The sequence below is a fragment of the Oncorhynchus keta genome, chromosome 26 (assembly GCF_023373465.1).
Source record: "Oncorhynchus keta strain PuntledgeMale-10-30-2019 chromosome 26, Oket_V2, whole genome shotgun sequence".
NCBI lineage: Eukaryota > Metazoa > Chordata > Actinopteri > Salmoniformes > Salmonidae > Oncorhynchus > Oncorhynchus keta.
This window is the reverse complement of record NC_068446.1, coordinates 26,588,425-26,610,680: the sequence shown is the minus strand read 5'-3', so window position 1 is coordinate 26,610,680 and position 22,256 is coordinate 26,588,425. Positions and strand designations below refer to the sequence as shown.

At 39.8% G+C, this 22,256-nt stretch overlaps 12 non-coding genes across 12 annotated transcripts; all 12 read left to right on the top strand.

The window, feature by feature from the left end:
• The first annotated feature begins 119 nt into the window (after window positions 1-119).
• trnav-cac (transfer RNA valine (anticodon CAC)) lies at window positions 120-192 on the top strand. The gene has a single exon. It is a non-coding gene; the product is annotated as a tRNA-Val (tRNA).
• Window positions 193-3,134: 2,942 nt separating this feature from the next.
• On the top strand, window positions 3,135-3,207 carry trnav-aac (transfer RNA valine (anticodon AAC)). Its single transcript has one exon. It is a non-coding gene; the product is annotated as a tRNA-Val (tRNA).
• A 1,421-nt stretch (window positions 3,208-4,628) lies between these two features.
• trnav-cac (transfer RNA valine (anticodon CAC)) lies at window positions 4,629-4,701 on the top strand. Its single transcript has one exon. It is a non-coding gene; the product is annotated as a tRNA-Val (tRNA).
• Window positions 4,702-6,087: 1,386 nt separating this feature from the next.
• Window positions 6,088-6,160, top strand: trnav-aac (transfer RNA valine (anticodon AAC)). Its single transcript has one exon. It is a non-coding gene; the product is annotated as a tRNA-Val (tRNA).
• A 250-nt stretch (window positions 6,161-6,410) lies between these two features.
• On the top strand, window positions 6,411-6,483 carry trnav-cac (transfer RNA valine (anticodon CAC)). The gene has a single exon. It is a non-coding gene; the product is annotated as a tRNA-Val (tRNA).
• A 1,389-nt stretch (window positions 6,484-7,872) lies between these two features.
• trnav-aac (transfer RNA valine (anticodon AAC)) lies at window positions 7,873-7,945 on the top strand. Its single transcript has one exon. It is a non-coding gene; the product is annotated as a tRNA-Val (tRNA).
• Window positions 7,946-8,197: 252 nt separating this feature from the next.
• On the top strand, window positions 8,198-8,274 carry trnae-cuc (transfer RNA glutamic acid (anticodon CUC)). The gene is given in 2 exon segments: window positions 8,198-8,234; window positions 8,239-8,274. It is a non-coding gene; the product is annotated as a tRNA-Glu (tRNA).
• A 1,389-nt stretch (window positions 8,275-9,663) lies between these two features.
• trnav-aac (transfer RNA valine (anticodon AAC)) lies at window positions 9,664-9,736 on the top strand. The gene has a single exon. It is a non-coding gene; the product is annotated as a tRNA-Val (tRNA).
• A 251-nt stretch (window positions 9,737-9,987) lies between these two features.
• Window positions 9,988-10,060, top strand: trnav-cac (transfer RNA valine (anticodon CAC)). Its single transcript has one exon. It is a non-coding gene; the product is annotated as a tRNA-Val (tRNA).
• Window positions 10,061-13,003: 2,943 nt separating this feature from the next.
• On the top strand, window positions 13,004-13,076 carry trnav-aac (transfer RNA valine (anticodon AAC)). Its single transcript has one exon. It is a non-coding gene; the product is annotated as a tRNA-Val (tRNA).
• Window positions 13,077-13,315: 239 nt separating this feature from the next.
• trnav-cac (transfer RNA valine (anticodon CAC)) lies at window positions 13,316-13,388 on the top strand. Its single transcript has one exon. It is a non-coding gene; the product is annotated as a tRNA-Val (tRNA).
• Window positions 13,389-20,631: 7,243 nt separating this feature from the next.
• trnav-aac (transfer RNA valine (anticodon AAC)) lies at window positions 20,632-20,704 on the top strand. The gene has a single exon. It is a non-coding gene; the product is annotated as a tRNA-Val (tRNA).
• Window positions 20,705-22,256: the final 1,552 nt, after the last annotated feature.

The following is a 22,256-nucleotide window of genomic DNA, read 5'->3' as shown; positions in this document are numbered from 1 at the left end:
ACTTTGTTTTTATTAATGCTCGAATCCATACTTTCAACAGTACTGAAGGTTTAAAAGGTATGAAGTAAATCTTGATACACATAAACTATTATTTAGAGTATCCATGCTTGCTGTGTTCAGTTTCCGTAGTGTAGTGGTTATCACGTTCGCCTCACACGCGAAAGGTCCCCGGTTCGAAACCGGGCGGAAACATGTTTTGTCAAAATAGGACCAGTGACTGAAAATTAACAACGGAGTGGTTGTGAATCCGAATTTTCTGTGACCTATTTTTCTCTGCAGTAAAGATCCCAAAGCTTCTGTGCATGTGCTGATCACGTTATTTTTGCAAATCTACCATTCCAGTGTTTAACTTGTTATATTGTATTTACTTCGCCACCATGGCCTTTTCTTTTGTTGCCTTTACCTCCCTTATCTCACCTCATTTGCTCACATTGTATATAAACTTATTTTTCTACTGTATTATTGACTGTATGTTTGTTTTACTCCATGTGTAACTCTGTGTTGTTGTATGTGTTTTATAGGTTTATCACCCTATTACTTTGTCTTCCTGTCTAACCATAAAAGATGTAAGGATTGGAGAGGAGGAGTCCCTAAATTGGAGTATATATAGTTGTGGTGGTGGAAACATGTTTGGTCTAATGCAGCGGTATTGACCCTCTGGGAAGAAATAAACATGGTTAAGCTTTCATAATGTCTGTTTTACTCTGAGAATTAGAACTTAACATGCAATAATATAGCCCTATTTGGTAAAAGACTAAGTCTATGTTCTGTATACCACCCCTACCTTGTCACAACACAACTGATTGGCTCAAACGCATTAAGAAGGAAAGACATTCCACAACAACTTTTAACAAGGCACACCTGTTAATTGAAATGCATTCCAGGTGACTACCTCATGAAGCTGGTTGAGAGAATGCCAAGTGTGTGCAAAGTTATCATCAATGCAAAGGGTGACTACTTTGAAGAATCTAATTAGTTTGAACGTGCAGACTGGCGCTAAGAACAGAACAGTGGGAACGTTTCCTAGTCAACACTATTTCAGCACCGTTTCACGCTGCTCTGTGACAAGCATGGAGAAATGAAAATGTTCAATTATATTTCATGATATTCTTAAAATGTATGTGTTGACTGAATATAAGCCAGTGATGTCTGCTAAATAATCACGTTAGGTTTCTCCAAAAATAAATAATTCTAAATAACAAACTGGCATTATTTACAAATTAGAGAATTGTTCAAGAATTGCCTTTTTCTCGCTCACTCTGGGTTACATGAAAACAATCTCCAAAATATTGTTAGTTTTTAAACAAAGCTATTATTATTAGTCAACTTAGAAGTTTATAAAAGCACCTTAGATATTCTCACAGATCCTAACGGGAAATGCCCCTTAGATATTCATTTAGAATCCTCCAATCCTCTAAATGTAATTATTGGCGGAGAGTCACGTCATCGAATAAAATATTTTTAGATATACTGTAGGTCTACCTGTAGAAGAAATTAGTATTGGTTACATTACAATTAGGGTGTGGAAATGTCATGTCCCTTAGATATTAATTTAGAATTCTCCAATCCGCTGTAGCCTACCCCCAACTATCACGTTGTACAGCAATACTTTCTATCCTGACTGTTTTTTCTTGGAATAGGAACACCATAATATTAATCAAATTAATTAAGCCAAATGTCTTAATCAATCCCATGTACTATGTATTACAAAATGGTTTAAAATTCTAATGCCAATATGGGAGACTATCAAATGCTTCTCAAAGTTGCCCTCTGGTGATCAAACTAGCACTGACTTGCATTAATGAAAAAATGGCTGACAATAAAATAACGTGTCATAGAATGCTGCAGCAGCCAGCAAGGTGTGCTGCAGTATCACAAAACCTTTAAAGGAGGAACCACTGTATTCAGACCCCTTCACTATTTCCACATTTTTGTTACAGTTGTCGGAAGATCAGAAGATACACTTAGGTTGGAGTCATTAACATTCGTTTTTCAACCACTCCACACATTTTTGTTAACAAACTATAGTTGTGGCAATTCGCTTTGGACATCTACTTTGTGCATGACACAAGTCATTTTTCCAACAATTGTTTACAGACGGATTATTTCACTTATAATTCACTGTATCACAATTCCAGTGGGTCAGAAGTTTACATACACTAAGTTGACTGTGCCTTTAAACAGCTTGGAAAATTCCAGAACATGATGTCATGGCTTTAGAAGCTTCTGATAGGCTAATTAACATCATTTGAGTCAATTGGAGGTGTACATGTGGATGTATTACAAGGCTTACCTTCAAACTCAGTGCCTCTTTGTTTGACATCATGGGAAAATCAAAAGAAATCAGCCAAGACCTCAGGACAATTTTGTAGACCTCCACAAGTCTGGTTCATCATTGGGAGCAATTTTCAAACGTCTGAAGGTACCATGTTCATCTGTACAAACAATAGTATGGAAGTATAAACACCATGGGACCACGTAGCCGTCATACCCCTCAGGAAGGAGACACGTTCTGTCTCTTAGAGATGAACGTAGTTTTGTGCGAAAAGTGCAAATCAATCCCAGAACAACAGCAAAGGATCTTGTGAAAATGCTGGAGGAAACAGGTACAAAAGTATCTATATCCACAGTAAACCGAGTCCTATATCGACATAACCTGAAAGGCTGCTCAGCAAGGACGAAGCCACTGCTCCAAAACCACCATATAAAGACAGGATCACCACTTCATTTTAAGAATGTCTAACTGACCTAAGACAGGGATTTCTTTTACTAGGATTAAATATCAGGAATTATGAAAAACAGACTTTAAATGTATTTGGCTGAGGTGTATGTAAACTTCAGACTTCAACTGTACGTGTAAGGTACATAAGTATTCAGATCTTTGCTATGAGACTCAAAATTGAGTTCAGGTGCATCCTGTTTCCATTGGTCATCCTTGAGATGTTTCTACAACTTGATTGGAGTCCACCTGTTGTAAATTCAATTGATTGGACAGGATTTGGAAAGGCACACACACGCTGTCATGTCACCCATCGACGTGACTTTGTTTTTATTAATGCTCGAATCCATACTTTCAACAGTAAATCTTGATACACATAAACTATTATTTAGAGTATTCATGCTTGCTGTGTTCAGTTTCCGTAGTGTAGTGGTTATCACGTTCGCCTAACACGCGAAAGGTCCCCGGTTCGAGACCGGGCGGAAACAATTTTTCAAAAAGTAAATGGCAGCACAGGCTACAGCCAATGTCTGAAATTAAACAAATAAATACAATAAAGTACCAGGATGTTGTCTTTAGCTTTTGAATCTAAATTTAAAGACCTGAAATGGAAACGGAATATATCTGAGAAGTTGAATATATGAAATGATAGTCAACACAAAGAGTAATAGGTTATTCAAATAATGGATATGCATGCTGTCACATCACGTGGTGAGATTCTTTAACTCTATTTCTGGCAACATGTTTCAGTTTCCGTAGTGTAGTGGTTATCACGTTCGCCTCACACGCGAAAGGTCCTGAAGACCATATCCTGAAGACTCACCTGGCTGAACTGAAAATCCCGGAAGGAGTGATACTTATACAATACGTAGACGACCTGTTGCTGGGGGCTCCCACCTCAGACCTCTGTCTAGAAATGACTAAAACCCTGTTAGACTTTCTGGCAGTCAAGGGCTACAAAGTCAAGATGGCAAAAGTCCAATCATGCAGACAAACCGTTCTGTTCCTGGGGAGGGAGGTCTCAAGCGAGGGCGCCGGGCTCTCCAAATCACACCGAGACTCGATCCTACACCATCCCAGACCCATTACTGTCTCAGGAATGCTCTCTTTCCTGGGGTTGACAGGGTACAGCCGTACTCATATCCCAGACTACACTTCAAGAACTGAACCTCTGAGAGAAATTGTGAGGGAAGCGGGCCCAAGGAATCTACATGCCCCCTTGACATGGACTCCGGAAGCTTCAAATGCATTTGGACTGTTGAAAGCAGACCTATCTGTCGCAGCTGCTCTCACCTCACCTGACTATGGTAAAACGTTTCACCTTGATGTTTCTGAAAAGGAAGGTTTTACGTCCTCGGTCCTTTTCAGAAACAAGAGGGGAGAGAAGAGTGCTGATGTATCACTCCGCTAAACTTGATCACATTGAGACAGGCCAAACCACGTGTTCCAGGTATGTGGCTGCAGTAGCTAAGGCCATTGAAAAAACTGCACACCTCGTAATGTGCCACAAAATGCAGATACACACCCATCATGGGGTTTCAGCGTACCTCATGAGCAAGGAATTTACTTTCAGTGCTGACAGAAAAAACAAAATCCAGAACAAATGCACCTAGTCGCACATAACGTTTGTCAACACCGACAAAAACATGGCAGAAGATGCGGAGCAGTCAATTTGCGCGATACGGCTAAGCTAACTTTGTGAGTATAAATAAGAGAGTGCGCTCTGACATACGGTTTTATATGAACCGTGGGGCAGGTCCTCCCACGTTGTCATGTCACCCATCGACGTGACTTTGTTTTTATTAATGCTCGAATCCATACTTTCAACAGTACTGAAGGTTTAAAAGGTATGAAGTAAATCTTGATACACATAAACTATTATTTAGAGTATCCATGCTTGCTGTGTTCAGTTTCCGTAGTGTAGTGGTTATCACGTTCGCCTCACACGCGAAAGGTCCCCGGTTCGAAACCGGGCGGAAACATGTTTTGTCAAAATAGGACCAGTGACTGAAAATTAACAACGGGTGGTTGTGAATCCGAATTTTCTGTGACCTATTTTTCTCTGCAGTAAAGATCCCAAAGCTTCTGTGCATGTGCTGATCACGTTATTTTTGCAAATCTACCATTCCAGTGTTTAACTTGTTATATTGTATTTACTTCGCCACCATGGCCTTTTCTTTTGTTGCCTTTACCTCCCTTATCTCACCTCATTTGCTCACATTGTATATAAACTTATTTTTCTACTGTATTATTGACTGTATGTTTGTTTTACTCCATGTGTAACTCTGTGTTGTTGTATGTGTTTTATAGGTTTATCACCCTATTACTTTGTCTTCCTGTCTAACCATAAAAAGATGTAAGGATTGGAGAGGAGGAGTCCCTAAATTGGAGTATATATAGTTGTGGTGGTGGAAACATGTTTGGTCTAATGCAGCGGTATTGACCCTCTGGGAAGAAATAAACATGGTTAAGCTTTCATAATGTCTGTTTTACTCTGAGAATTAGAACTTAACATGCAATAATATAGCCCTATTTGGTAAAAGACTAAGTCTATGTTCTGTATACCACCCCTACCTTGTCACAACACAACTGATTGGCTCAAACGCATTAAGAAGGAAAGACATTCCACAACTTAACTTTTAACAAGGCACACCTGTTAATTGAAATGCATTCAGGTGACTACCTCATGAAGCTGGTTGAGAGAATGCCAAGTGTGTGCAAAGTTATCATCAATGCAAAGGGTGACTACTTTGAAGAATCTAATTAGTTTGAACGTGCAGACTGGCGCTAAGAACAGAACAGTGGGAACGTTTCCTAGTCAACACTATTTCAGCACCGTTTCACGCTGCTCTGTGACAAGCATGGAGAAATGAAAATGTTCAATTATATTTCATGATATTCTTAAAATGTATGTGTTGACTGAATATAAGCCAGTGATGTCTGCTAAATAATCACGTTAGGTTTCTCCAAAAATAAATAATTCTAAATAACAAACTGGCATTATTTACAAATTAGAGAATTGTTCAAGAATTGCCTTTTTCTCGCTCACTCTGGGTTACATGAAAACAATCTCCAAAATATTGTTAGTTTTTAAACAAAGCTATTATTATTAGTCAACTTAGAAGTTTATAAAAGCACCTTAGATATTCTCACAGATCCTAACGGAAATGCCCCTTAGATATTCATTTAGAATCCTCCAATCCTCTAAATGTAATTATTGGCGGAGAGTCACGTCATCGAATAAAATATTTTTAGATATACTGTAGGTCTACCTGTAGAAGAAATTAGTATTGGTTACATTACAATTAGGGTGGAAATGTCATGTCCACATAACCTATTATTTAGAGTATTCATGCTTGCTGTGTTCAGTTTCCGTAGTGTAGTGGTTATCACGTTCGCCTAACACGCGAAAGGTCCCCGGTTCGAGACCGGGCGGAAACAATTTTTCAAAAGTAAAGGCTACAGCCAATGTCTGAAATTAACCAAATAAATACAATAAAGTACCAGAATGTTGTCTTTAGCTTTTGAATCTAAATTTAAAGACCTGAAATGGAAACGGAATATATCTGAGAAGTTGAATATATGAAATGATAGTCAACATAAAGAGTAACAGATTATTCAAATAATGGATATGCATGCTGTCACATCACGTGGTGAGATTCTTTCTTTCTATTTCTGGCAACATGTTTCAGTTTCCGTAGTGTAGTGGTTATCACGTTCGCCTCACACGCGAAAGGTCCCCAGTTCGAAACCGGGCGGAAACATGTTTTGTCAAAATAGGACCAGTGACTGAAAATTAACAACGGAGTGGTTGTGAATCCGAATTTTCTGTGACCTATTTTTCTCTGCAGTAAAGATCCCAAAGCTTCTGTGCATGTGCTGATCACGTTATTTTTGCAAATCTACCATTCCAGTGTTTAACTTGTTATATTGTATTTACTTCGCCACCATGGCCTTTTCTTTTGTTGCCTTTACCTCCCTTATCTCACCTCATTTGCTCACATTGTATATAAACTTATTTTTCTACTGTATTATTGACTGTATGTTTGTTTTACTCCATGTGTAACTCTGTGTTGTTGTATGTGTTTTATAGGTTTATCACCCTATTACTTTGTCTTCCTGTCTAACCATAAAAGATGTAAGGATTGGAGAGGAGGAGTCCCTAAATTGGAGTATATATAGTTGTGGTGGTGGAAACATGTTTGGTCTAATGCAGCGGTATTGACCCTCTGGGAAGAAATAAACATGGTTAAGCTTTCATAATGTCTGTTTTACTCTGAGAATTAGAACTTAACATGCAATAATATAGCCCTATTTGGTAAAAGACTAAGTCTATGTTCTGTATACCACCCCTACCTTGTCACAACACAACTGATTGGCTCAAACGCATTAAGAAGGAAAGACATTCCACAACTTAACTTTTAACAAGGCACACCTGTTAATTGAAATGCATTCAGGTGACTACCTCATGAAGCTGGTTGAGAGAATGCCAAGTGTGTGCAAAGTTATCATCAATGCAAAGGGTGACTACTTTGAAGAATCTAATTAGTTTGAACGTGCAGACTGGCGCTAAGAACAGAACAGTGGGAACGTTTCCTAGTCAACACTATTTCAGCACCGTTTCACGCTGCTCTGTGACAAGCATGGAGAAATGAAAATGTTCAATTATATTTCATGATATTCTTAAAATGTATGTGTTGACTGAATATAAGCCAGTGATGTCTGCTAAATAATCACGTTAGGTTTCTCCAAAAATAAATAATTCTAAATAACAAACTGGCATTATTTACAAATTAGAGAATTGTTCAAGAATTGCCTTTTTCTCGCTCACTCTGGGTTACATGAAAACAATCTCCAAAATATTGTTAGTTTTTAAACAAAGCTATTATTATTAGTCAACTTAGAAGTTTATAAAAGCACCTTAGATATTCTCACAGATCCTAACGGGAAATGCCCCTTAGATATTCATTTAGAATCCTCCAATCCTCTAAATGTAATTATTGGCGGAGAGTCACGTCATCGAATAAAATATTTTTAGATATACTGTAGGTCTACCTGTAGAAGAAATTAGTATTGGTTACATTACAATTAGGGTGTGGAAATGTCATGTCCACATAACCTATTATTTAGAGTATTCATGCTTGCTGTGTTCAGTTTCCGTAGTGTAGTGGTTATCACGTTCGCCTAACACGCGAAAGGTCCCCGGTTCGAGACCGGGCGGAAACAATTTTTCAAAAAAGTAAAGGCTACAGCCAATGTCTGAAATTAACCAAATAAATACAATAAAGTACCAGAATGTTGTCTTTAGCTTTTGAATCTAAATTTAAAGACCTGAAATGGAAACGGAATATATCTGAGAAGTTGAATATATGAAATGATAGTCAACATAAAGAGTAACAGATTATTCAAATAATGGATATGCATGCTGTCACATCACGTGGTGAGATTCTTTCTTTCTATTTCTGGCAACATGTTTCAGTTTCCGTAGTGTAGTGGTTATCACGTTCGCCTCTCACACACGCGAAGGTCCCCGGTTCCGAAACCGGGCGGAAACATGTTTTGTCAAAATAGGACCAGTGACTGAAAATTAACAACGGAGTGGTTGTGAATCCAATTTTCTGTGACCTATTTTTCTCTGCAGTAAAGATCCCAAAGCTTCTGTGCATGTGCTGATCACGTTATTTTTGCAAATCTACCATTCCAGTGTTTAACTTGTTATATTGTATTTACTTCGCCACCATGGCCTTTTCTTTTGTTGCCTTTACCTCCCTTATCTCACCTCATTTGCTCACATTGTATATAAACTTATTTTTCTACTGTATTATTGACTGTATGTTTGTTTTACTCCATGTGTAACTCTGTGTTGTTGTATGTGTTTTATAGGTTTATCACCCTATTACTTTGTCTTCCTGTCTAACCATAAAAGATGTAAGGATTGGAGAGGAGGAGTCCCTAAATTGGAGTATATATAGTTGTGGTGGTGGAAACATGTTTGGTCTAATGCAGCGGTATTGACCCTCTGGGAAGAAATAAACATGGTTAAGCTTTCATAATGTCTGTTTTACTCTGAGAATTAGAACTTAACATGCAATAATATAGCCCTATTTGGTAAAAGACTAAGTCTATGTTCTGTATACCACCCCTACCTTGTCACAACACAACTGATTGGCTCAAACGCATTAAGAAGGAAAGACATTCCACAACTTAACTTTTAACAAGGCACACCTGTTAATTGAAATGCATTCCAGGTGACTACCTCATGAAGCTGGTTGAGAGAATGCCAAGTGTGTGCAAAGTTATCATCAATGCAAAGGGTGACTACTTTGAAGAATCTAATTAGTTTGAACGTGCAGACTGGCGCTAAGAACAGAACAGTGGGAACGTTTCCTAGTCAACACTATTTCAGCACCGTTTCACGCTGCTCTGTGACAAGCATGGAGAAATGAAAATGTTCAATTATATTTCATGATATTCTTAAAATGTATGTGTTGACTGAATATAAGCCAGTGATGTCTGCTAAATAATCACGTTAGGTTTCTCCAAAAATAAATAATTCTAAATAACAAACTGGCATTATTTACAAATTAGAGAATTGTTCAAGAATTGCCTTTTTCTCGCTCACTCTGGGTTACATGAAAACAATCTCCAAAATATTGTTAGTTTTTAAACAAAGCTATTATTATTAGTCAACTTAGAAGTTTATAAAAGCACCTTAGATATTCTCACAGATCCTAACGGGAAATGCCCCTTAGATATTCATTTAGAATCCTCCAATCCTCTAAATGTAATTATTGGCGGAGAGTCACGTCATCGAATAAAATATTTTTAGATATACTGTAGGTCTACCTGTAGAAGAAATTAGTATTGGTTACATTACAATTAGGGTGTGGAAATGTCATGTCCACATAACCTATTATTTAGAGTATTCATGCTTGCTGTGTTCAGTTTCCGTAGTGTAGTGGTTATCACGTTCGCCTAACACGCGAAAGGTCCCCGGTTCGAGACCGGGCGGAAACAATTTTTCAAAAAGTAAAGGCTACAGCCAATGTCTGAAATTAACCAAATAAATACAATAAAGTACCAGAATGTTGTCTTTAGCTTTTGAATCTAAATTTAAAGACCTGAAATGGAAACGGAATATATCTGAGAAGTTGAATATATGAAATGATAGTCAACATAAAGAGTAACAGATTATTCAAATAATGGATATGCATGCTGTCACATCACGTGGTGAGATTCTTTCTTTCTATTTCTGGCAACATGTTTCAGTTTCCGTAGTGTAGTGGTTATCACGTTCGCCTCACACGCGAAAGGTCCCCGGTTCGAAACCGGGCGGAAACATGTTTTGTCAAAATAGGACCAGTGACTGAAAATTAACAACGGAGTGGTTGTGAATCCGAATTTTCTGTGACCTATTTTTCTCTGCAGTAAAGATCCCAAAGCTTCTGTGCATGTGCTGATCACGTTATTTTTGCAAATCTACCATTCCAGTGTTTAACTTGTTATATTGTATTTACTTCGCCACCATGGCCTTTTCTTTTGTTGCCTTTACCTCCCTTATCTCACCTCATTTGCTCACATTGTATATAAACTTATTTTTCTACTGTATTATTGACTGTATGTTTGTTTTACTCCATGTGTAACTCTGTGTTGTTGTATGTGTTTTATAGGTTTATCACCCTATTACTTTGTCTTCCTGTCTAACCATAAAAGATGTAAGGATTGGAGAGGAGGAGTCCCTAAATTGGAGTATATATAGTTGTGGTGGTGGAAACATGTTTGGTCTAATGCAGCGGTATTGACCCTCTGGGAAGAAATAAACATGGTTAAGCTTTCATAATGTCTGTTTTACTCTGAGAATTAGAACTTAACATGCAATAATATAGCCCTATTTGGTAAAAGACTAAGTCTATGTTCTGTATACCACCCCTACCTTGTCACAACACAACTGATTGGCTCAAACGCATTAAGAAGGAAAGACATTCCACAACTTAACTTTTAACAAGGCACACCTGTTAATTGAAATGCATTCCAGGTGACTACCTCATGAAGCTGGTTGAGAGAATGCCAAGTGTGTGCAAAGTTATCATCAATGCAAAGGGTGACTACTTTGAAGAATCTAATTAGTTTGAACGTGCAGACTGGCGCTAAGAACAGAACAGTGGGAACGTTTCCTAGTCAACACTATTTCAGCACCGTTTCACGCTGCTCTGTGACAAGCATGGAGAAATGAAAATGTTCAATTATATTTCATGATATTCTTAAAATGTATGTGTTGACTGAATATAAGCCAGTGATGTCTGCTAAATAATCACGTTAGGTTTCTCCAAAAAATAAATAATTCTAAATAACAAACTGGCATTATTTACAAATTAGTGAATTGTTCAAGAATTGCCTTTTTCTCGCTCACTCTGGGTTACATGAAAACAATCTCCAAAATATTGTTAGTTTTTAAACAAAGCTATTATTATTAGTCAACTTAGAAGTTTATAAAAGCACCTTAGATATTCTCACAGATCCTAACGGGAAATGCCCCTTAGATATTCATTTAGAATCCTCCAATCCTCTAAATGTAATTATTGGCGGAGAGTCACGTCATCGAATAAAATATTTTTAGATATACTGTAGGTCTACCTGTAGAAGAAATTAGTATTGGTTACATTACAATTAGGGTGTGGAAATGTCATGTCCCTTAGATATTAATTTAGAATTCTCCAATCCGCTGTAGCCTACCCCCAACTATCACGTTGTACAGCAATACTTTCTATCCTGACTGTTTTTTCTTGGAATAGGAACACCATAATATTAATCAAATTAATTCAGCCAAATGTCTTAATCAATCCCATGTACTATGTATTACAAAATGGTTTAAAATTCTAATGCCAATATGGGAGACTATCAAATGCTTCTCAAAGTTGCCCTCTGGTGATCAAACTAGCACTGACTTGCATTAATGAAAAATGGCTGACAATAAAATAACGTGTCATAGAATGCTGCAGCAGCCAGCAAGGTGTGCTGCAGTATCACAAAACCTTTAAAGGAGGAACCACTGTATTCAGACCCCTTCACTATTTCCACATTTTTGTTACAGTTGTCGGAAGATCAGAAGATACACTTAGTTGGAGTCATTAACATTCGTTTTTCAACCACTCCACACATTTTTGTTAACAAACTATAGTTGTGGCAATTCGCTTTGGACATCTACTTTGTGCATGACACAAGTCATTTTTCCAACAATTGTTTACAGACGGATTATTTCACTTATAATTCACTGTATCACAATTCCAGTGGGTCAGAAGTTTACATACACTAAGTTGACTGTGCCTTTAAACAGCTTGGAAAATTCCAGAACATGATGTCATGGCTTTAGAAGCTTCTGATAGGCTAATTAACATCATTTGAGTCAATTGGAGGTGTACATGTGGATGTATTACAAGGCTTACCTTCAAACTCAGTGCCTCTTTGTTTGACATCATGGGAAAATCAAAAGAAATCAGCCAAGACCTCAGGACAATTTTGTAGACCTCCACATGTCTGGTTCATCATTGGGAGCAATTTTCAAACGTCTGAAGGTACCATGTTCATCTGTACAAACAATAGTATGGAAGTATAAACACCATGGGACCACGTAGCCGTCATACCCCTCAGGAAGGAGACACGTTCTGTCTCCTAGAGATGAACGTAGTTTTGTGCGAAAAGTGCAAATCAATCCCAGAACAACAGCAAAGGATCTTGTGAAAATGCTGGAGGAAACAGGTACAAAAGTATCTATATCCACAGTAAACCGAGTCCTATATCGACATAACCTGAAAGGCTGCTCAGCAAGGACGAAGCCACTGCTCCAAAACCACCATATAAAGACAGGATCACCACTTCATTTTAAGAATGTCTAACTGACCTAAGACAGGGATTTCTTTTACTAGGATTAAATATCAGGAATTATGAAAAACAGACTTTAAATGTATTTGGCTGAGGTGTATGTAAACTTCAGACTTCAACTGTACGTGTAAGGTACATAAGTATTCAGATCTTTGCTATGAGACTCAAAATTGAGTTCAGGTGCATCCTGTTTCCATTGGTCATCCTTGAGATGTTTCTACAACTTGATTGGAGTCCACCTGTTGTAAATTCAATAGATTGGACAGGATTTGGAAAGGCACACACACGCTGTCATGTCACCCATCGACGTGACTTTGTTTTTATTAATGCTCGAATCCATACTTTCAACAGTAAATCTTGATACACATAAACTATTATTTAGAGTATTCATGCTTGCTGTGTTCAGTTTCCGTAGTGTAGTGGTTATCACGTTCGCCTAACACGCGAAAGGTCCCCGGTTCGAGACCGGGCGGAAACAATTTTTCAAAAAGTAAAGGCTACAGCCAATGTCTGAAATTAACCAAATAAATACAATAAAGTACCAGAATGTTGTCTTTAGCTTTTGAATCTAAATTTAAAGACCTGAAACGGAATATATCTGAGAAGTTGAATATATGAAATGATAGTCAACATAAAGAGTAACAGATTATTCAAATAATGGATATGCATGCTGTCACATCACGTGGTGAGATTCTTTCTTTCTATTTCTGGCAATCAGTTTCCGTAGTGTAGTGGTTATCACGTTCGCCTCACACGCGAAAGGTCCCCGGTTCGAAACCGGGCGGAAACATGTTTTGTCAAAATAGGACCAGTGACTGAAAATTAACAACGGAGTGGTTGTGAATCCGAATTTTCTGTGACCTATTTTTCTCTGCAGTAAAGATCCCAAAGCTTCTGTGCATGTGCTGATCACGTTATTTTTGCAAATCTACCATTCCAGTGTTTAACTTGTTATATTGTATTTACTTCGCCACCATGGCCTTTTCTTTTGTTGCCTTTACCTCCCTTATCTCACCTCATTTGCTCACATTGTATATAAACTTATTTTTCTACTGTATTATTGACTGTATGTTTGTTTTACTCCATGTGTAACTCTGTGTTGTTGTATGTGTTTTATAGGTTTATCACCCTATTACTTTGTCTTCCTGTCTAACCATAAAAGATGTAAGGATTGGAGAGGAGGAGTCCCTAAATTGGAGTATATATAGTTGTGGTGGTGGAAACATGTTTGGTCTAATGCAGCGGTATTGACCCTCTGGGAAGAAATAAACATGGTTAAGCTTTCATAATGTCTGTTTTACTCTGAGAATTAGAACTTAACATGCAATAATATAGCCCTATTTGGTAAAAGACTAAGTCTATGTTCTGTATACCACCCCTACCTTGTCACAACACAACTGATTGGCTCAAACGCATTAAGAAGGAAAGACATTCCACAACTTAACTTTTAACAAGGCACACCTGTTAATTGAAATGCATTCCAGGTGACTACCTCATGAAGCTGGTTGAGAGAATGCCAAGTGTGTGCAAAGTTATCATCAATGCAAAGGGTGACTACTTTGAAGAATCTAATTAGTTTGAACGTGCAGACTGGCGCTAAGAACAGAACAGTGGGAACGTTTCCTAGTCAACACTATTTCAGCACCGTTTCACGCTGCTCTGTGACAAGCATGGAGAAATGAAAATGTTCAATTATATTTCATGATATTCTTAAAATGTATGTGTTGACTGAATATAAGCCAGTGATGTCTGCTAAATAATCACGTTAGGTTTCTCCAAAAATAAATAATTCTAAATAACAAACTGGCATTATTTACAAATTAGTGAATTGTTCAAGAATTGCCTTTTTCTCGCTCACTCTGGGTTACATGAAAACAATCTCCAAAATATTGTTAGTTTTTAAACAAAGCTATTATTATTAGTCAACTTAGAAGTTTATAAAAGCACCTTAGATATTCTCACAGATCCTAACGGGAAATGCCCCTTAGATATTCATTTAGAATCCTCCAATCCTCTAAATGTAATTATTGGCGGAGAGTCACGTCATCGAATAAAATATTTTTAGATATACTGTAGGTCTACCTGTAGAAGAAATTAGTATTGGTTACATTACAATTAGGGTGTGGAAATGTCATGTCCCTTAGATATTAATTTAGAATTCTCCAATCCGCTGTAGCCTACCCCCAACTATCACGTTGTACAGCAATACTTTCTATCCTGACTGTTTTTTCTTGGAATAGGAACACCATAATATTAATCAAATTAATTAAGCCAAATGTCTTAATCAATCCCATGTACTATGTATTACAAAATGGTTTAAAATTCTAATGCCAATATGGGAGACTATCAAATGCTTCTCAAAGTTGCCCTCTGGTGATCAAACTAGCACTGACTTGCATTAATGAAAAAATGGCTGACAATAAAATAACGTGTCATAGAATGCTGCAGCAGCCAGCAAGGTGTGCTGCAGTATCACAAAACCTTTAAAGGAGGAACCACTGTATTCAGACCCCTTCACTATTTCCACATTTCTGTTACAGTTGTCGGAAGATCAGAAGATACACTTAGGTTGGAGTCATTAACATTCGTTTTTCAACCACTCCACACATTTTTTGTTAACAAACTATAGTTGTGGCAATTCGCTTTGGACATCTACTTTGTGCATGACACAAGTCATTTTTCCAACAATTGTTTACAGACGGATTATTTCACTTATAATTCACTGTATCACAATTCCAGTGGGTCAGAAGTTTACATACACTATGTTGACTGTGCCTTTAAACAGCTTGGAAAATTCCAGAACATGATGTCATGGCTTTAGAAGCTTCTGATAGGCTAATTAACATCATTTGAGTCAATTGGAGGTGTACATGTGGATGTATTACAAGGCTTACCTTCAAACTCAGTGCCTCTTTGTTTGACATCATGGGAAAATCAAAAGAAATCAGCCAAGACCTCAGGACAATTTTGTAGACCTCCACAAGTCTGGTTCATCATTGGGAGCAATTTTCAAACGTCTGAAGGTACCATGTTCATCTGTACAAACAATAGTATGGAAGTATAAACACCATGGGACCACGTAGCCGTCATACCCCTCAGGAAGGAGACACGTTCTGTCTCCTAGAGATGAACGTAGTTTTGTGCGAAAAGTGCAAATCAATCCCAGAACAACAGCAAAGGATCTTGTGAAAATGCTGTAGGAAACAGGTTCAAAAGTATCTATATCCACAGTAAACCGAGTCCTATATCGACATAACCTGAAAGGCTGCTCAGCAAGGACGAAACCACTGCTCCAAAACCACCATATAAAGACAGGATCACCACTTCATTTTAAGAATGTCTAACTGACCTAAGACAGGGATTTCTTTTACTAGGATTAAATATCAGGAATTATGAAAAACTGACTTTAAATGTATTTGGCTGAGGTGTATGTAAACTTCAGACTTCAACTTTACGTGTAAGGTACATAAGTATTCAGATCTTTGCTATGAGACTCGAAATTGAGTTCAGGTGCATCCTGTTTCCATTGGTCATCCTTGAGATGTTTCTACAACTTGATTGGAGTCCACCTGTTGTAAATTCAATTGATTGGACAGGATTTGGAAAGGCACACACTTGTCTATAGAAGGTCCCACAGTTGACAGTGCATGTCAGAGCAAAAACCAAGCCACGAGGTTGACGAAATAGTCCGTAGAGCTCCGAGACAGGATTGTGTCGTGGCACAAATCTGGGGAAAGGTACCAAATAAATAATTTCTGCAGCATTGAAGGTCCCCAAGAACACAATGGCCTCCATCGTTCTTAAATGGAAGAAGTTTGGAAACACCAAGACTCTTCCGACAGCTGGCCACCCGGCTAAACGGAGAAATCGGGGGAGAAGGGCCTTGGTAAGGGAGGTGACCAAGAACCCAATGGTCACTCTGATAGAGCTCTAGAGTTACTCTGTGGAAATGAGAGAACCTTTCATAAGGACAACCATCTCTGCAGCTCTCCACCAACCAGGCCTTGCTCTTTGAACGCAAACGCTTGAAGAGATGCGTCATTCAGGTTGCAGAGGTCCAGGTCTGCGTGCTCTGGCAGGAGCATCCTGTTCTGTGCTAGCATGAGCACTGAGAGAGGGTTCCCAATGCGGGCCGTTGTGTCGTAGGCCCGTGACAGTAGCTCATCTGTGGACCTGCACTGAGGTCTGGGGCAGCAGGCTTCATCTGGGGAGAGCATCAGCTCTTCTATGTATTCATCCACCTTAGGCATTTAGTCCAGCCCATGTTTTGCGTCCTATCCTTGCTGGGGTGGGCGAGAGCCCACGGGTCAGCCGGTGAAGGTGGCTCACTGAATGGTGTAGCTGCCGGGGCCTTCTTAAAGAACAGGTTAACTGCCGGGCCTGTGGCTTGAGGGTCGTCAAGCTCTAGCCTGGTCACTAAAGTCCTCTGTTGCGTCCCCCATGCTGGAGGCAGTGCTAGAAGGCCCCTTACTCAGGGGGCTTGAAGGAACGCAAAAGCGTTTTTAGCTGCTTTATCTTAGAGGATAAAGAATCAACCTTCAACCTCGGTTTCATGGGCTTTCCCTCTTTTAGTGGCCAGGTCAATATCACTAAAAGTGTTCTTTTTTTGTCCTCAAGATAAATCATTCAAAATTATATATAAAAAAATATACATTGAATAAAATTTCAAAATGATCCTTGTGTGTATGCCTTCATGATAATTGAAGCATAATGACATAGACTTCAATGTACATTTTATACGTTTGAGACTATTTTATTTCAGTGGAAGAGGCCATTTTTCAATGTCCCAAGTGCTTCTCAATCAACTTTAACAAGAATAATTAGGAATAAAATGATACATTTTAAATTATTTTCTTCATTAAATGTTATCTTATGTATAGTCTTTATATTAAATGCTGCATTTTTTATAAGAATATTGACTTTTCTGTACGTCCTCAGTCGTTGACTGGTATTACAACAGCTACCACAATACACAGTAAATGTAGAGAGTTACTATAATCTGGCGGGAGTTGGACAGCACCCGCCAAATACATTTTGTTTACCCTACCTGGACCTGGGAAGATGCGGAGCAGTCAATTTGCGCGATACGGCTAAGCTAACTTTGTGAATAGAAATAAGAGAGTGCGCTCTGACATAAGGTTTTATATGAACCGTGGGGCAGGTCCTCCCACGTTGTCATGTCACCCATCGACGTGACTTTGTTTTTATTACAGTTTTTCTCAGTCGCTTTGATGCATTTCTCAGTTCACAAGTGCAATTCTTGATACTACTTGTACAAATTCCAAATCATCTAGTCACTTGTGCACATCATTAAAGCAATTTCTTATTCCTTTTGAACAAATTGCAATTGATAATGTACAAGTGTCAGCTTTTTTCCACATGATCAATTGCTCATGTCATGTTGATCAAAATATAGTAGATGGTTCTCTGTTGAATAGTCTTACCCCTCAAAACATCTAGGCATTAGTTCCTTGCATAAGCCAATACATGCAAAATTGTTAAACTATTATTTGTCATAAACTGTCAAGCATAGTTTTACACATGTCTATTAGACCTTTTGTACAAAAACGTGAATTGATGAATCGTGCAGGTGAAATTGACCCTCACTCATGAAGGAATGTAAAAGTGTTAGTTCAATCAACCAGTTGTCTAAATTGCTCAAAGTTGCATCTCATGAAGAATCAATTGGCAAGCATATATAGACAGACCACAACACAGAGTTGCAATTTTCCAATAATGGATGGACCAGGAAACGAACAGGGTCAACAGCCAAGAGGAGGAAGAAGAGGAGCAATGATGCGTGGTGGAAGGCAAAACAGAGGAAGAGGCAGAAGAGGACATAGGGGCCACTATTGTAGACCATGTTGTCAATCATGGCCTTACAATGGCTGAGACGGGTCGAAGGGTGCAGCCGAATATTGGGAGATCAACCGTGTCCTCAATAGTTCAAACGTTTCGAAGAGAGAACAGGTATGTCCACCAATGTACTGTCCACCACTGTTACTGTATATAAGCAGTATACTGTATACTTCCTACAATTCCTACAATGCTTCATATTACAGTAGTCCACTTGTATTTCACAGCATACAGAAATATACTCTATACAGATACATATTGCACCTTACATGCACCCACCTGCATGTTTTACAGTAAAATGTGTGTTCTCATAGTTTTTGTCTATGTGAAAGTATGCGATGCATCACTGCATTTCCCCACATAGGACTGACTGCAAGATTACCTCAAACCGGTGGCAGAGGACAACTTTTCACACCTCAACAGGAGGAGGCTATTTGCACCATGGTCCGAGTAAACAATGCCATGAGACACAGGGAAATACAAAGGACCATTATAGAAGACAACAATGTCTTTGAAAACATCCGTACGGTTAGCATCTCAACCATCTACAGGGTGCTGCATAGAAACCAGATGAGTATGAAACAGCTGTACCGTGTACCATTCCAAAGGAATGAGGACAGAGTTAAGGAGCTACGGTACCAGTATGTACAGGTAAAACATATATCTATGTAACTACTTTACAGCAACATTTTATAGTGATACATAGTACAGTAAGCATAAACTGCACACATGTCCATTGCTGTGGAAGGAACATGCAATATATGTACATTTTATGTCACTCTTCCTTACCAAAACAAATTCAACTGTGTGTTCTGGGATATAGCGTATAATGGAGTTGGAATCAAGTGAACCCTCTCACAACTTTTTATACATGGATGAGGCTGGCTTCAACCTGACCAAATGCAGAAGGCGGGGTTGGAATATCATCGGTCACAAAGCTACTGTGGATTTGCCAGGCCAACGGGGAGGAAATATCACCATGTGTGCTGCTATTTCGGAGCATGGTGTCCTAACCCATATCCACCTTATAGGGCGATACAACACCCAGCATCTACTCAACGTTTTAGAGACTCTCTACAGGGCTCTCATCCCTGATGATGAGAGGGGTCTGCTTAGAGAGGATTTGCCAAAGTATGTGGTCATTTGTGATAATGTGAGTTTCCATCGATCAAACATCATAAGGCAATGGTTTGTGACCCACCCGAGGATGCTCATAGAATTCCTCCCACCTTATTCACCATTCGTTAATCCAAATGAGTAGTTATTTTCAGCATGGAGGTGGAAGGTGTACGATCGTCAGCCACATACACAGATGACCCTGCTGGCTGCAATGGATGCAGCATGTGAGGACATCACAGTTGACGCCTGCAGAGGATGGATAAGGCATTCCAAAAGATTCTTTCCACGTTGTATTGGAAGGGAAATATCCGGTGTGATGTGGATGAGAATATGTGGGCCGACAGACAGGAACGTCTGGATGTGTAGAGACAGCACAACAGTGCTGCGGGCAAAGTTGTGCCTTAGGGGTGGTTTCCTGTGTTTCTTTCTAATTTAGTTGTTTTTCCTTTGTGCCCCTTGGGTTGTCCAGTCTCTTTCAATCAATAACCCACATACAGTAATATGTAAATAGTACTGTTGAAATTGATATATGCCATAGAAGTGCAGCCTTGTGCATTTTCAATACAGTAACTGTCATCCAAAATGTAGCCTAAGTTTACATCAGGTAATACTGTCAAAGTACACAGTTACATTGACAACTTGCCTAAACATTTTGACGACCTTGTTCGTGAACAATGACTCAATGACTTATCATTCTGATGACACTGACATGATCATTGGCATGAATATTTACTTTTGAGAGATGTACTAAGGATTTTTAGTGACTGACTAGCTTTAGAAACATATCCATTGTATATTGCAGTTTGTACAAATTGTTCTGAGAAATGCACTTGTTATTTTGCACATGTTAGGGATGATGTGAAAAATGCACCAAAGCGACTGAGAAGAACTGTAATGCTCGAATTGCGCGAAGCGCAAGAGACATAATCCATACTTTCAACAGTACTGAAGGTCTAAAAGGTATGATGTAAATCTTGATACACATAAACTACTGTATGATACCGAGTAGGCTATTTGAGCAGTAGGGGTATTTAGAGTATTCATGCTTGTTGTGTTCAGTTTCCGCAGTGTAGTGGTTATCACGTTCGCCTAACACGCGAAAGGTCCCCGGTTCGAGACCGGGCGGAAACAATTTTTCAAAAAGTAAATGGCAGCACAGGCTATGGCCAATGTCTGAAATTAAACAAATAAATACAGTATTCGTAGGTTGCACAATTTGTCACTATTGTTATTTTGTGTTGTCAATTGACGCTGACGAATGAAAATGTAATCAAAAGTGAGCGTTATAGAGGGGAACAGAAGCCGCAGCATACATGTTTCGGAGAGTCTTAGCTTTCGGGAATGGGGTCATAAAAGCTTATAACGGTTCCAAAAGTACAAAATTCACAAGAAAATAAAGTCAATAGGCCACATTGTCTCCAGAAACCCATCCCTTGGTACCGCTTGTTTCTGTTTACCAGAGCAAGCGTTTGATACGTGTTCTCCTCTACCTTTTCTGGCTGGCAACGTGGTGACACAGGGAGGAAGACAGGGGGAGTGGGCTGTCTGGATCCTTGTCTGCGGCAACTGGGGGTGGGTGCCTGGACTCCCTGGTAAACAACTTCCCCTACCCTCTCCAGGACACTGCAGGGTCCCACCCAGTGACTGTCCAACTTGGGGCATCTGCCTTTTTTTCCTCAGAGGGCTATAGACCCAGACCAGCTCCCCAGCCACAAAGTGCATTCCAACTGCTCTCTGGTGAAGGTGTGGGCTGTCTCCAGGCGGTCCTGGAGTCTCCGGGCATATTCCGGCCCCGGGTGAACATGAGGGCTATCCAGGGGCCGACCAAACGCCATCTCCGCAGGGGTGCGGATCTCTCTCCCCAGCATGAGGAGGGCAGGCGTGCAGGAGGTTTGAGTCTTGGACAGTGGAGCGGCATGCCTTGAAGACCATAGGCAGGTGCTTGTTCCAGTCACGCTGGTGTTTGGAAGAGACGATGGCCAGCTGCTGTACAAGCATTGTGTTGAAGCGCTCCACAAGGCCATCACTTTGAGGATGGAGAGGAGTAGTGCGGGTCTTGTGCATACCCAGCCCCTCACACATGGTGGCGAACACACGGGACTCAAAGTTTCTGCCTTGGTCGCTGTGGATTGACTCTGCAGCTCCAAACCTGCTGAACATCCCCGCTGTCAGGGCGTCGACGATGGTCTCTGCCTCCTGGTCAGGCAGAGCATAGGCCTCGTGCCATTTTGTGAAATAGTCCATGACCGTAAGCGCCCAGCGGTTTCCACTGTCTGTGGTGGGGAACGGCCCAACTACATCCACTCCCACCCTCTCCATGGGAGCCCCCACTGGAACTGTTGGAGATGAGCTTGAGAGCGGCCTGGGGGGCCCTTTCTCACTGTGCAGTTGTCACAGCGGCGGCAAAAGTCCTCCACATCGCTCTTGTGCTGCCCCCAGTAAAAGCCCTAACGGAGGCGGTGCAGTGACCCCAAAGTTTTCAGTCCCCACCACTCCATGAGTACTCTGGAGCACAGCCTCCCGCAATGCTTTTGGGACCACCACCTGCCTCCTCTCCCGTAGCCGACTCCTTCCATGCCCGCTGTAGCACGCCATCAGCCAGCCACAGTCTCTCAAACTTTGACCATAACCCTTTGGTCGCGAGAGCGCTGTCACCTCTTCCCATGGTGGCCTCACCTGCGCC